This window comes from Cornus florida, unplaced genomic scaffold (genome assembly GCF_030987335.1).
Source record: "Cornus florida cultivar Cherokee Brave unplaced genomic scaffold, ASM3098733v1 CherokeeBrave_3.0.0_Hap2_Chr02, whole genome shotgun sequence".
Classification (NCBI taxonomy): domain Eukaryota; kingdom Viridiplantae; phylum Streptophyta; class Magnoliopsida; order Cornales; family Cornaceae; genus Cornus; species Cornus florida.
The window spans coordinates 82,207,231-82,219,417 of NW_026775572.1; the positions used below are offsets into that span (position 1 = coordinate 82,207,231).

Consider the following 12,187-nt stretch of genomic DNA (forward strand, 5'->3'; position numbering starts at 1 on the left):
CCACCAGAGAAACCAACTAAAATCAGGAAGGTTTTTATTAAGGGGCTGAAGTCAAATCTCCCATCTAAGCCAGTGCCAAAGTTAACCATCAAATCTCATAATGATTGTGACGTTGTTGGAGGATCTAGTAGCCATCACCAAACAGCAGAAGATGTCCCACCACTAATCAATAACCGTAGCCGTCGTCAGTTGTCAATGGAGTTAGATAAGGATGTGCAAGCTTATGATGAGGATCGTAACTGGAAGCATGTCACCGACAAAGTGAGACTTGATTCAGTACAGGAATGTTTTGCCACTTCTCTTGATCAATTTTTTACTGAGGTACCTAGCAGTTCACAACCTATACAGGTAACTGTTATTTTATATATATATATATATATATTTTGTACTGCAAATTACCATTATTTATTATTATTTTTTTTAATAGAGAAAAGACAGCAAGGGATTTCTTGGGGAAGATGTCGTCATTGTTGCTAACCCAACATGTAGTGAAGAATCTATTTATGGACCGTCTGCCTTAGAGTTGGCCACTGCGATAGGAAAAGGTACAGAGATTTCACTACAAAGAAGCAGAGTTAGTCAACACTCGGATGTTTTGGGGGTTGCTGAAGTGACTAGTCAAGCTATGGAGGTGGTTGAAAATATTGGTAAAGATCATGTAGTTATCTCTTCTTTGATTTTAAGAGAACAGGGTCCACCCTTGCATCGTGTTGCCCCTTCTGAAATGTCAATTTTCAATGCGGAAGAGATCGTTCTTGATGTTCATCATCGTGCTGCTTTATTCTTTATTGATTTCATAAAGAATATCATACGCGATACTCCTACCGATAAAATACCGTCTCGAGCACCTAAACTTCAAACACTTTATGAAGGACTCGCAAAACTCCCTGGAGACCATTCAGCTTTGAAGAGGTGAATTGACTCATATACCAATAATGCGGCCAATTATATTGCTACATCTTCTTCATATGCCTGTATGATGACTTCAGACTCTCAATCCCAACGATTGGCCAGTATTGATGCACAGCTCACCAACGCTAGGTCTATAGAAGATGATGGTGCTAAGCGTATAGAACCACTTCAATCTAGTTTGAGTGAAGCAGAATTTAAAGAAGCGAGATTAGTGAAAGAATTGCAGGAAGCCAGGGAAGAGACTCAAGGGCTTAAAGTCCTCATATCGACAACGGATGCACAGTTATCTCAAAAGAAGGAAGCCATCACTAAACTTTGGGAAGATCTAAAATCAATAGAAGAAGCTAACGTTATCTCAAATCGCGATCTTGAAGTAGTGAAGCAACTGGAAGAGATATTATGGCAAGACTGTGATGAAATTATCGCTATGGAATTTTAGTATTGATCATCATTTTTTTTTTCAAAAACAAAGTTGTAACTTTGAATTTTAGCAATAAAACAAATAATTTATTATCTCCATTTTATTTACAAAGATGTTATCATTATTTATTTGTTTCACCGTTCACAGTTTATACTCTTGCGGGCCAGGAGTTTATAAAGAATTTTTTTTTTTTTTTTTTTTTTTGCAATCACAGTTTTAACTCATGTAGGCCAGGAGCATAGTGCAGTTTAAGCTCGTACGATCAGGAGCATTGCCTTCATGGGTAGTAGCGCTTCAGGAATTTGCCATTAATGGGCCCCACTCTTACTCCGTCTTCATCAATAATGAGATATGCGCCGTTAGAATAAACTTCGCAAACAACATACGGTCCATCCCATTTGGATACAAATTTGTTTTCCTTGAAATGACCGAGGTCGAACTCTCTTATTGAACGCTTTAGAAAGTCGAGCTTGATAACACTCTAGCTGTTGTTGATCGGTTGGTCAATTATACATCAACCTTCGCAATAGCACGAATCATTGTAAAATAGGGCTATTGGTCGGGTAAGTCGAACCACTGGGACTGCGCTAGTCTATGGCAACCTAAGAGTCTAGACTACTTTTAGAATGATGAGGGGGTATATAGAGTTTTGTTGGTTTGTCACTTATACTATGAATTGAAATATGCATTAATGAAAAACTTGCAAGAATTTAAGAGATGAAAGATGAGCAAAGAAAACTAAGGAAGTGAATCCGCCTCCATCCCTATACACATGCTAGATTAGACCTAAATTAGGGGAAAAACAACATATGATGGTCAAAAACTACATAGCAACACATAGTTGCCATGTAAGTAATCAAGAGGTACATTAGGTCTCAAACAAGTATAATCCATCAAAAGGGTAAACATGTTGAGACTACCTAACTAAGGTGTAGCTTATACACGTTTACTTAAATGAAAGACTATCAAATTCTTGACAAAATGATGAAGCACATGGAGCTAGAGATTAAGCATACACCATCAAAGGATTTCCTAAGCAATGGTCTATCAAAGTCACCTATCAACATGCCATTAAATCATTTCATAACCTTGTTTCCATTCTCACCATGTAAACTCAAGCAAAAAGATTAATACAAGACATCACTTAACATAAGATGATGAGCTTGAAGAAATCATCCATACTTATATAAACATTCATTACACCAAATGAAGTGCTCTTAGCTATGAAAAAGACCATAAATATACATTGCAATCCCCCAATATAGACTACCCTAGGACATGCTTACAAGGGAGGGACTTCATCACCTCCCTAGAGAAAGAGTTAGTTACCCATTGCTAAGCTAGAAGAAGGAAGAAGCTCCATCTTCATGGCCATTTTCGTGCAACCTTCTTGGAGCTTGAAGAACACACCTCTTTTGCTCTCTTCTCTCTCCTCTAATTTTGTAGAAAAAATGTAGGATAGGAAGTGTGTGGCCTTTGGTAGCTTTTTATTCTCCAACAAAACCCCCTCTCTCCTCCAAGGAACACCTCCAACCACTTCAAAAATAAGGAAGATGGCATTGAGGAAACCAATGTGCAAGTGGCTGAAATTGAGCCATTTCCGAGTGCAATCTGCCTGATTTTTGAGCACTCAAAAAGTGGTCTCGAGCACTCTAAATTAGTGCAATGTGCAACATGCTCTTCTTGCTCAGCGCTGACCTACTTTGGTAAAACTGCTATAACTTTGTTCCCCAAACTCCGAATGATGATCTGTTTAAAGATTTGGAGAGCTGATTCAGTCCTTTAAAAACTTCATGTTTTGATGCAGACCCAATTCTCAAGTCTGGTTGGTCGAAAATGGGGAGAAAGGCAGTACTTCAGTGCTGCCAGGCAGTTCTGCGTACCTCTGTTACGAAGATCATAACTCTCTGCTCCGAACTCCGAATGATGAACTGCTTGAAGATTTAGAAAGCTGATTCAGAGATCTAAATCTTTCATGTTATGATGGAAGTCCAGTTCTTGAGTTTGCTAGGTCGAAAATGGCGACAAAAGTTAGGATCACTGCTGCCAGAAATTCAGAAATGGCATCCTTTTTGTTCAAAATTCCACAAGGCATCATTTTTGCTTCCTTTTTGCACTTTAACCTGAAAATGCATAAAAACATGCAAATGGAGTTAATCCACATAAAATAATTAATAACTGGACTTTGTTAATGTAATTTAGGGCGCTTGAATATACAGTATTCAGCGCTTATCACACCCCCAAACTTACATTTTGCTAGTCCCTTAGCAAAACCAAAATGCAAAGCTCAATGGAATGAAAACATGGGAATACAATTACAAAAATATTCACCATGGCAAAGATAAACATAAACATAGCTCAAATACAACTTGAAACAAATAAGGAGCTGGAGACGGGATCATTGGGAAGACTACCTTGCATATATGAAGCATTGATACAAAAATTGGGAACAACCATTTCAACATGCATGCATCAACATCATAGTCCATATAAATAATTCAATTTTCATCTCTTAAATGGAAATAACTCAAACTCCAGTGAAAGTGAATTGGATTCTTAACATGCGGCTTTTACTTTCTTTTCCAATTCCACAGCACAAGTTTTCAAATCATTGAATTCCCCTTTAAATGAGGTCCCTAAGGCATGATTTTATTTACAAGACAACTTTTGTTGCTTGTTGACAATTTATTTCAACTCATAAGCGACACATAGAATGGTTGTGCAATGCTGAAGTCCCTTAAGCTTTCTAACCAACCTATGTAGCAACTGTTAGGCCAACAACTCCCAAACCAGACGGCTTTAGGGTGTTAAGTGTAGAGACACTCCTAGGGTTTAATAGCTCAAGTTGGAAAGGCTACGAACTCCAACGAACCATGTTTATTACAATTTTTTTTTTTTTGAATGACCGTGTAATGTTTAAGTCCCTTAAGCTTTCTAACCAACCCTTGTAGCAAGCGTTAGGCCAACAACTCCCAAACTAGACGGCTTTAGGGTGCTAAGTGTAGAGACACTCCTAGGGCTGAATAGCTCGAGTTAGAAAGGCTACGAACGTCAACTGGTCAAATTTATTTATTTTTATTTTTTTTATTTTTTATTTTTTTTTTTTTTAATAGAAACATGCCAAAGGTATCCATCTATCAGGTTCATCAAATCAGATTAACTAGGCCAAGGTCAAGGTCAATCAAGTTGCATGCCTCACAGTTAAGTTTCCAATGTGCATCTGTGCATTGTGAAGCTTATAAGAGTGTAAATCCAGCAAGAATCTAATTGAGGCATTTATACAAACTACATTGTATTTGCATGATCACTTCAAATTCGAATTTCTTTATTTTCAAAAATTTCTCAATTGCTTCTATACACAAGGTATTAAACATATGCTTTGTCTCTGACAAGTTCCAAGTTACACTATCATTGCTTTACAAAAATATGATACCGAAACTATGCCAAGAATGCTTTGATGCACCCCCAAACTTAAACTACACAGTGTCCTCAATGTGGGACATGGATGTAAGTTAGAGACAAAAAAAAGACAACGAGTATAAAAAGGAACGACAATACCCAGGGGGAAGAAACGGCATCTTGAGATAACAACCCCCAAACTTGAATTGGACTGCGCAACCTGGAGAGCATCATGAAGAACAAAAAGAAACAACCACAAACAGCATTAATAGCACAAGCATAAATATAGAAAAAGAATGTACCGAAAGTTAACAGAACAGAAAGAATTTGCATTGCAAAATAAGTTTACATGATTACAAAAAGAGCTGTACAGGGATCATGTCTACTAGAGCAACCTATACATAGCAAATTCTTATAGTTCAAAAGGAAAACAGAAGATACAAGAGAAATAGGTACATATGAAACAAAAAGAGAAGGTCCAACACTCGCAACAAGCTACGGTCCAGAGGGTAAACGGGCGAGGATGGAATGGAGGAGAGATTGAGTCTTACGCCGTTCAGCGGAGGCCAAACGACGTTCCTCAGTGGCGACACGACGATCTTCAGCAGCAAGACGACGATCTTCTTCAGCACGTGAAGAAGTCTCACACAGAGTCCGAGTGTACGCGGACAAAGAATTCTCAAAACGATCCAGTCGCTCATGAATACCGGCAAAGCTAGCCCGGATGAAAGCCTGGTCTTGGTGAGAGTCGACCGGAGGATCTACCCTTGCAGCGGTTGCTGCGGTGGAAGCATCCTCAGAAGGAGGAGGAGGTGGAGCGTGGATGAACAGGGGGGCAGTAGGCTGAGGGGTACTAGAATGGCTAAGAACATTGATCCACCGGCGCTGGGTAAAAATTTTAATCTTTTCGCCTTTTGGTTCATGGGGAGGAACAATGAAACCCTTATGCTGAAGGAGCCGAGTGATGAAAAAAGGCAAAGGCAATTTCCGATTTTCAACTCGCGGAACCCGTGCATTATGAGCATCATGCCAAAACTTCATAAATGTGGTCCAAATGAGCTCTGGGATGGAGAACCATTGGCCTTGGTCCATGGCATATAAGGCTTGCAAAAGGAGGCCCCGACGCTCGGTGCTATGCACCAAAGGGCAGACATTGTGCTTGAAGACAGTGTCAATGAACCACAGGCGTTCCGGAAGATTGGTTTTTCGGATAAAAGACCGGGGCCTAGTAGGATCGTCAACAGTGCAAATGGCAGCGGCAATCTGCTCCACAGTTAATGTATCCGGCTCCTCATATAAAGGGAGATTCTCACGATTGACAATGTCATCGGGGCACTCAATGGGGCAACCAGAAACCTGAATGATGTCAGTCATAGTGAAAGCATAGGTGGTGCCATCAATGGATGTAGTGAGAGAAATAGGTGGCTCTTCAGGGCATTGGAGATTCTGATAGAAGAGGCGCACTACACGGGGGTAGGCAACCCTGGCAAGGGGTGCGCAAATATGCTACAGACGTCGGTTAGTCAATTCGGTGACATCCCACGAAGTAGTGGGTAGAATGTCAAAGGCATCCATGAGCAGAAATGAGAGTTCGTAGTTAAGGTGTTTGCGATCCCAAGGATCATGTGGTCGCTCACGATTGACAGCACGGGCACCCGAAGAGGGTCGAGGAGGGCGAGAAGAACCGGCACGAGACATTTAGAGAGGTGGACTTGGTTGAGGACTTTCAGCGAGCACCTGGCGTGCACCACAAAAAGGAGAAGGTGAAAGTGAGTGGGATGGAGGAGCAAACCCAAAAAATTTTACAAGCAACGAAGCTCTAGCATAGAGCTAGTATCAACAAACCATCAACACAACAAAACACCAACATTGCAAGCCCATCCTCCTTGTAAAATCATAATGAATGAACAAAGGCAGGAAAAACAAAGGAAGAAGAGACTGACCTGAATTACACTCTATCCTAGAGTAAGAAGAATGGTAGGAAGAGGGAGGGGAGATGATGGGCTGGTGGTTGTGGATGAGGGATAGGTAGGTGAGTAGGGTGAATTGCATGGGGGAGAGAAAGGTGGTGGTTGTGGGGGGAGGTGAGGAGAGGTGGGGGTGAGGGGGTTTGGAGAGAGTATGGATGAGAGAGGAAATGTGGTGATGGTTGATGGAGGTGGTGAGGGTTTAGAGAGAGAGAGAGGTGAGGTTTGGGTGAGTTGGTGTGGGTGAAATAGAGGAGGGCTGGGGGTTAAAAGGAGAGAAGGGAGCTTGGGTCAAGAGAGAGAGGTTGTGTGGTTTTAAAAGAGAGAGGGAAGCTTGGTTCGAGCACTCGAAGGGTGTCTTCGAGTGCTCGAAATTGGGGCAGTGGCCTCGGCTGAGGATGGAGCATGGTGCTCTACACTTCGAGCACTCGAAATGGGACTTCGAGTGCTCGAAGTCTTGGCAGTGAGGTTTGCTGTGGCATGAGAGGTGGTGGTGTGTGAAGTGGGGGTTGGTTAGTTGTTGGGGGCAAGCATGGAGTGTGGATGCATGAGGGTTGCAGGGTTTGATGATGGTGGTGAGGTGGCTGGGCAAGGAGGCATGCATGAGGTGGTGGGTTGTGGAAGTTGGTCTGCAGAGATGCCGAGAGGGGGTTGTTGTGAGCATGGTGGTGATGCTGTTGGAGAGAGAGGATTTTGGTGGTGAGGTTGGGTTTGGTTGTGAGAGAGATGGTTGATGGAGCTCGAAGTTGCCGAGAGAGAGAGGTTTGTTGGTGGCTGGTTTCATGGTGGGGTTTGATGCTGAAGTTGCATGCATGCATGTCTTGGGGATGGGTTGTGTTGGTTGAGAGGAGGAAGAAAGGTGGTAAGGTTGGTGGTTCAGTGAATGGTGAAGATGGTTGGGTGGTGGATGGTTGAGGAGGGATGAGGGATGGTTGAGTTGAGTTGAGGAGAGAGATAGGAGTTGAGGGTTAAGTTGATGCATGCATGGGTGCATGGTTCTGTGTGTGCGAGGTGATGGAGGGTTGGTGCATGGAGTGGTTGATGAGATGGTTGATGGGTTTATGAGGAGTGAGGAAGCAGATTCGAGTGCTCAAAATGAGCCGACGAGCACTCGAATTGAAGGCAGTGGGTTTGCTTCAAAGTGGAGGTGTTGGGTTGAGGGGCTTCGAGCACTCGCAAGGGGGAGGTCGAGTGCTCGACATGGAGACAGTAGGCTCGGGTGGTTGGTATGGGGAGGTCGAGCACTTGGAAGAGGGAGTGAGAGTGCTCGAAAATAAGGCAGTGGGCTCGGCTGGTGGGACTGAAATGAGAGCAGAGGGTGAGCTTGAGTAATCGGGGCTTGGGCATGAGGATGAAGCTGATTCTTGAAACCATTGAACCATGGAGGGACAGTGAGCATGCCAGTGAGCAAATGACGACAGTGGCATGCCATGTAACATTAAGTCCGATGCATGCAGGGTGTTAAGGCATGTAAGAATTGCTACATGGAATTTGCATGCATGCATGAAGGCAATGCATGCACTGAGAGCTGAATGCAGGTATCATGATGCATGAATGCAAGGCATGCAAGAAAACTTTGAACTGGAATCTTAAAAATTTTGCGTTATTATTCTTATTATTAACAATAATAAAAATAATAAGTTGACATGAACGAAAAAGAAAAAAAATAATAATAATAATAAAAAAAAAAAATTTTGTTTTTTTTTTTTTTTTTATATGTCAATGGAAAACTTTCCAAGCTTGATACATTGCAACATGATGCAAAATGGATGGAATTTTTCAAAAAAAAAAAAAATTTGAAGCTTAAAACATTGCAACATGATGCAAAATGGATGGAATTCTCAAAAATGAATATTTCAAGCATAGAGAATTTTTGAAAATTTGCATGTCAGTCCTAAATTCAAGCCATGCATGGAAAATTTGAAACTTGGCACACTATTCCAATCCAATGCATGGATGGATAATTTGTCAAACTTTGCAGCATCTTGCTAATGCATTGATCAAATTGGAAAAAATTTCAAACTTTGCACTTCACACAATGCATGGATGAGTTTAAGAACATTTCAACATGCATTGAAGATGAGAGGCTATGCATGTGAGTGCCATGTCGGAAGTCCGAGAAACTTGCCTGATAGAGCCGGAAACTTCCGGGAATGAAAACAAGAGTTGAGAAGGTCTAAGAAGCCAGTCTAAAAATGTGGAACACAACCTAAGATAGTTCCAGAGAAAGTTAAATTTTGGCATTTCTACACTGTTTCCCAGAAAATTTGCAAGGCACGAGCAATTGCAAAGAGAAGGAAGCTTGGAAATTGAAAGAATTTCTTCCCTTGAGTTGCTAAATTTAATGTCGATAGCTAGACAAAGCTAGAGCAGGCACTAATCCTCATAAATTGGATCCGTCAAGAGGACTTCCTCTACTTTTCGGGTTAGGATTGTGCCGTCAATGCAAGGCTTAAGCCGTTGGCCATTTACCTTAAAGAGTGATCCACTTGCAGGATCATAAAGTTCGATTGCTCCATGAGGAAAGACGGTAGTGACAATGTATGGACCATCCCATCTTGACCGGAGTTTACCGTGAAAGAGTTTCAAGCGGAAATTGAAAAGCCAGACCTTTTGTCCCGGGGCGAAAGACTTCTTGACGATGTGTTTGTCATGAAAAGCTTTAGTCTTTGCCTTGTAAATTTTTGCGCTTTCATACACGTCATTACGCAATTCCTCAAGTTCATTTAATTGCAACGCACGATTAGAGCCGGCTTGTTTGAGATCAAAATTGAACCTTTTTATGGCCCAATAAGCACGGTGCTCTAATTCTACCGGGAGATGACATGCTTTGCCAAAGACAAGTCGATATGGTGACATGCCAATGGGTGTCTTATAAGCTGTCCGGTAAGCCCAAAGCGCATCGTTTAGCCTTACTGACCAATCTTTGCGGTCTGGTCTAACCGTTTTTTCCAAAATGTGCTTAATCTCCCGGTTAGAAATCTCTACTTGACCACTCGTTTGAGGGTGGTAAGGTGTAGCAACCTTATGAATGACGGAATACTTAGCAAGGACGGATTTTAGATAACGATTTCGGAAATGAGATCCGCCATCACTAATGATTGCTCGGGGCGTACCAAAACGACTAAAGATGTGAGACTGAATGAAATGGATCACGACTTTATGATCATCGGTTTTGGTAGCCTCCGCTTCAACCCATTTAGACACATAATCCACCGCTACAAGGATGTACTCATAGCCATAAGAAGATGGAAATGGTCCCATGAAGTCAATCCCCCACACATCAAAAATTTCAACAATTAAAATGTTGGTGAGGGGCATCATGTCTCTTCGGGACATGGATCCAAGTTTTTGACATCGTTCACACGATTTGCAAAAATTGTATGCATCCCGGAACAAGGTAGGCCAAAAGAATCCGCTTTGAAGGACTTTGTTAGCGGTCTTTTTGGCACTGAAATGGCCTCCACAAGCAAGAGTATGGCAAAAATTTAAAATGCTTGTGGCCTCAGTTTCAGGAATACATCGCCGGATGATTTGGTCCGGGCAATACTTGAATAGTTCTGGATCTTCCCAAAAGAAATGCTTGACTTGGGAGAAAAACCGGTCCCTCTCTTGTTTGGACCAATGGGCTGGAATTTTGCCAACCGCAAGATAATTGACAATATCCGCAAACCATGGAAGAGTAGAATGTGAAACTTGAAGAAGTTGCTCATCCGGAAAGGAATCATGGATGGCTGCGAATTCTGAAGATTTCTCAATAAGTAAGCGAGAGAGATGATCGGCTACAACATTGTCGGTCCCTTTTTTGTCCCGGATGTCAATGTCAAACTCTTGAAGTAAGAGGATCCATCGAATTAAACGGGGTTTTGTCTCTTTTTTCGCTAACAAATGCCTAAGAGCGGCATGATCTGAAAAGACGATGACCTTGGAGCCAAGAAGATAAGAGCGAAATTTATCCAAGGCGTACACCACAGCTAGCAATTCTTTTTCAGTGGTGGTGTAGTTCAATTGGGCATCGCAGAGAGTTTTTCTAGCATAATAAATGACATACGGAAGTTTATCCACACGTTGGCCCAAAACCGCCCCTAATGCATAGTCGGATGCATCACACATGATCTCAAAGGGAAGAGACCAATTAGGGGGTTTCATGATTGGGGCGGAGGAGAGGAGAATGCGAAGTTTGATGAAAGCTTCCATACAAGCGTCATCAAAATTGAACGGAACATCCTTGGCTAAGAGATTACACAAGGGCCGTGAGATTTTACTAAAATCTTTGATGAGATTACGATAGAATCCGGCATGGCCAAGAAAAGAACGGATTTGACGGACGGAATGCGGAGGAGGAAGATTAGAGATTAACTCAACTTTTGCCTTATCTACCTCGATTCCCCGCTTAGAAATGACATGTACTAAAACAATGCCTTCTTGGACCATGAAATGGCTTTTCTCCCAACTTAGAATGAGATTCGTCTCTTTGCATCTTTGGAGCACAAGAGATAAATTTTTGAGACACGAGTCAAAAGAGGAGCCAAATACGGAAAAATCGTCCATGAAAACTTCCAAGAACCTTTCAACCATATCGGAGAATATGGACATCATGCACCTTTGGAACGTTGCCGGTGCATTGCATAGACCAAAAGGCATGCGTCGATAGGCAAAAGTACCAAAGGGACATATGAATATTGTTTTCTCTTGATCTTGGGGGGCGATTGCCACTTGGTTATAGCCGGAATAACCATCAAGAAAACAATAGAAGCTTTGGCCGGCTAACCTTTCTAGGATTTGATCAATAAATGGGAGTGGAAAATGATCCTTCCTAGTTGATGAATTGAGTTTCCGATAGTCAATGCACACACGCCACCCGGTGGTGGTTCGTTGTGGCACGAGCTCACCCGCTGAATTTTCAACAACGGTGAGCCCGGATTTCTTGGGGACAACTTGTGTGGGGCTCACCCATTTGCTATCAGAGATAAGATAGATGATTCCCGCATCTAGCAATTTGATCACCTCTTTCATGACCACTTCCTTCATATTTGGATTTAACCGGCGCTGGACCTCTCTAGTAGGCTTTGCGTCATCCTCCATATGAATGCGGTGCATACAAACGAAGGGGTCAATTCCTTTCAAATCTGCCACTGTCCAACCAATAGCTTCTTTATGCTCTTGGAGCACCGCTAAAAGGTTGGTCTCTTGGTCTTTTTGAAGGTCCGAGGCAATAATGACCGGAAGGGTTTGCTTTGGACCAAGGAACACATACTTGAGATGGGTCGGGAGCGGCTTAAGCTCAAGTTGTGGCGGAGATAACAATAATGGGACCGGAGGAGTGGTGGAAAGTTGGGGAAGTGGTTCTTTTGGAATTTTCCAAGGAGGTACATCCATGATAGCACTAATATCAAGCAAGGAATTGACTTCTTGAATGGCTTGATCAACATCAAAGTTTGAGAAGTCAAAATGGGACATGCAAGTTTCAAGAGGATCTTTGCTTAGA

The 12,187-nt window shown here is 42.1% G+C and overlaps 1 pseudogene; it reads right to left on the minus strand.

The window, feature by feature from the left end:
- The window catches only part of LOC132296468 (uncharacterized), a 114,887-nt pseudogene extending 104,315 nt beyond the window's left edge, over positions 1 to 10,572 (minus strand).
- Between the last annotated feature and the right edge of the window lie 1,615 nt (positions 10,573 to 12,187).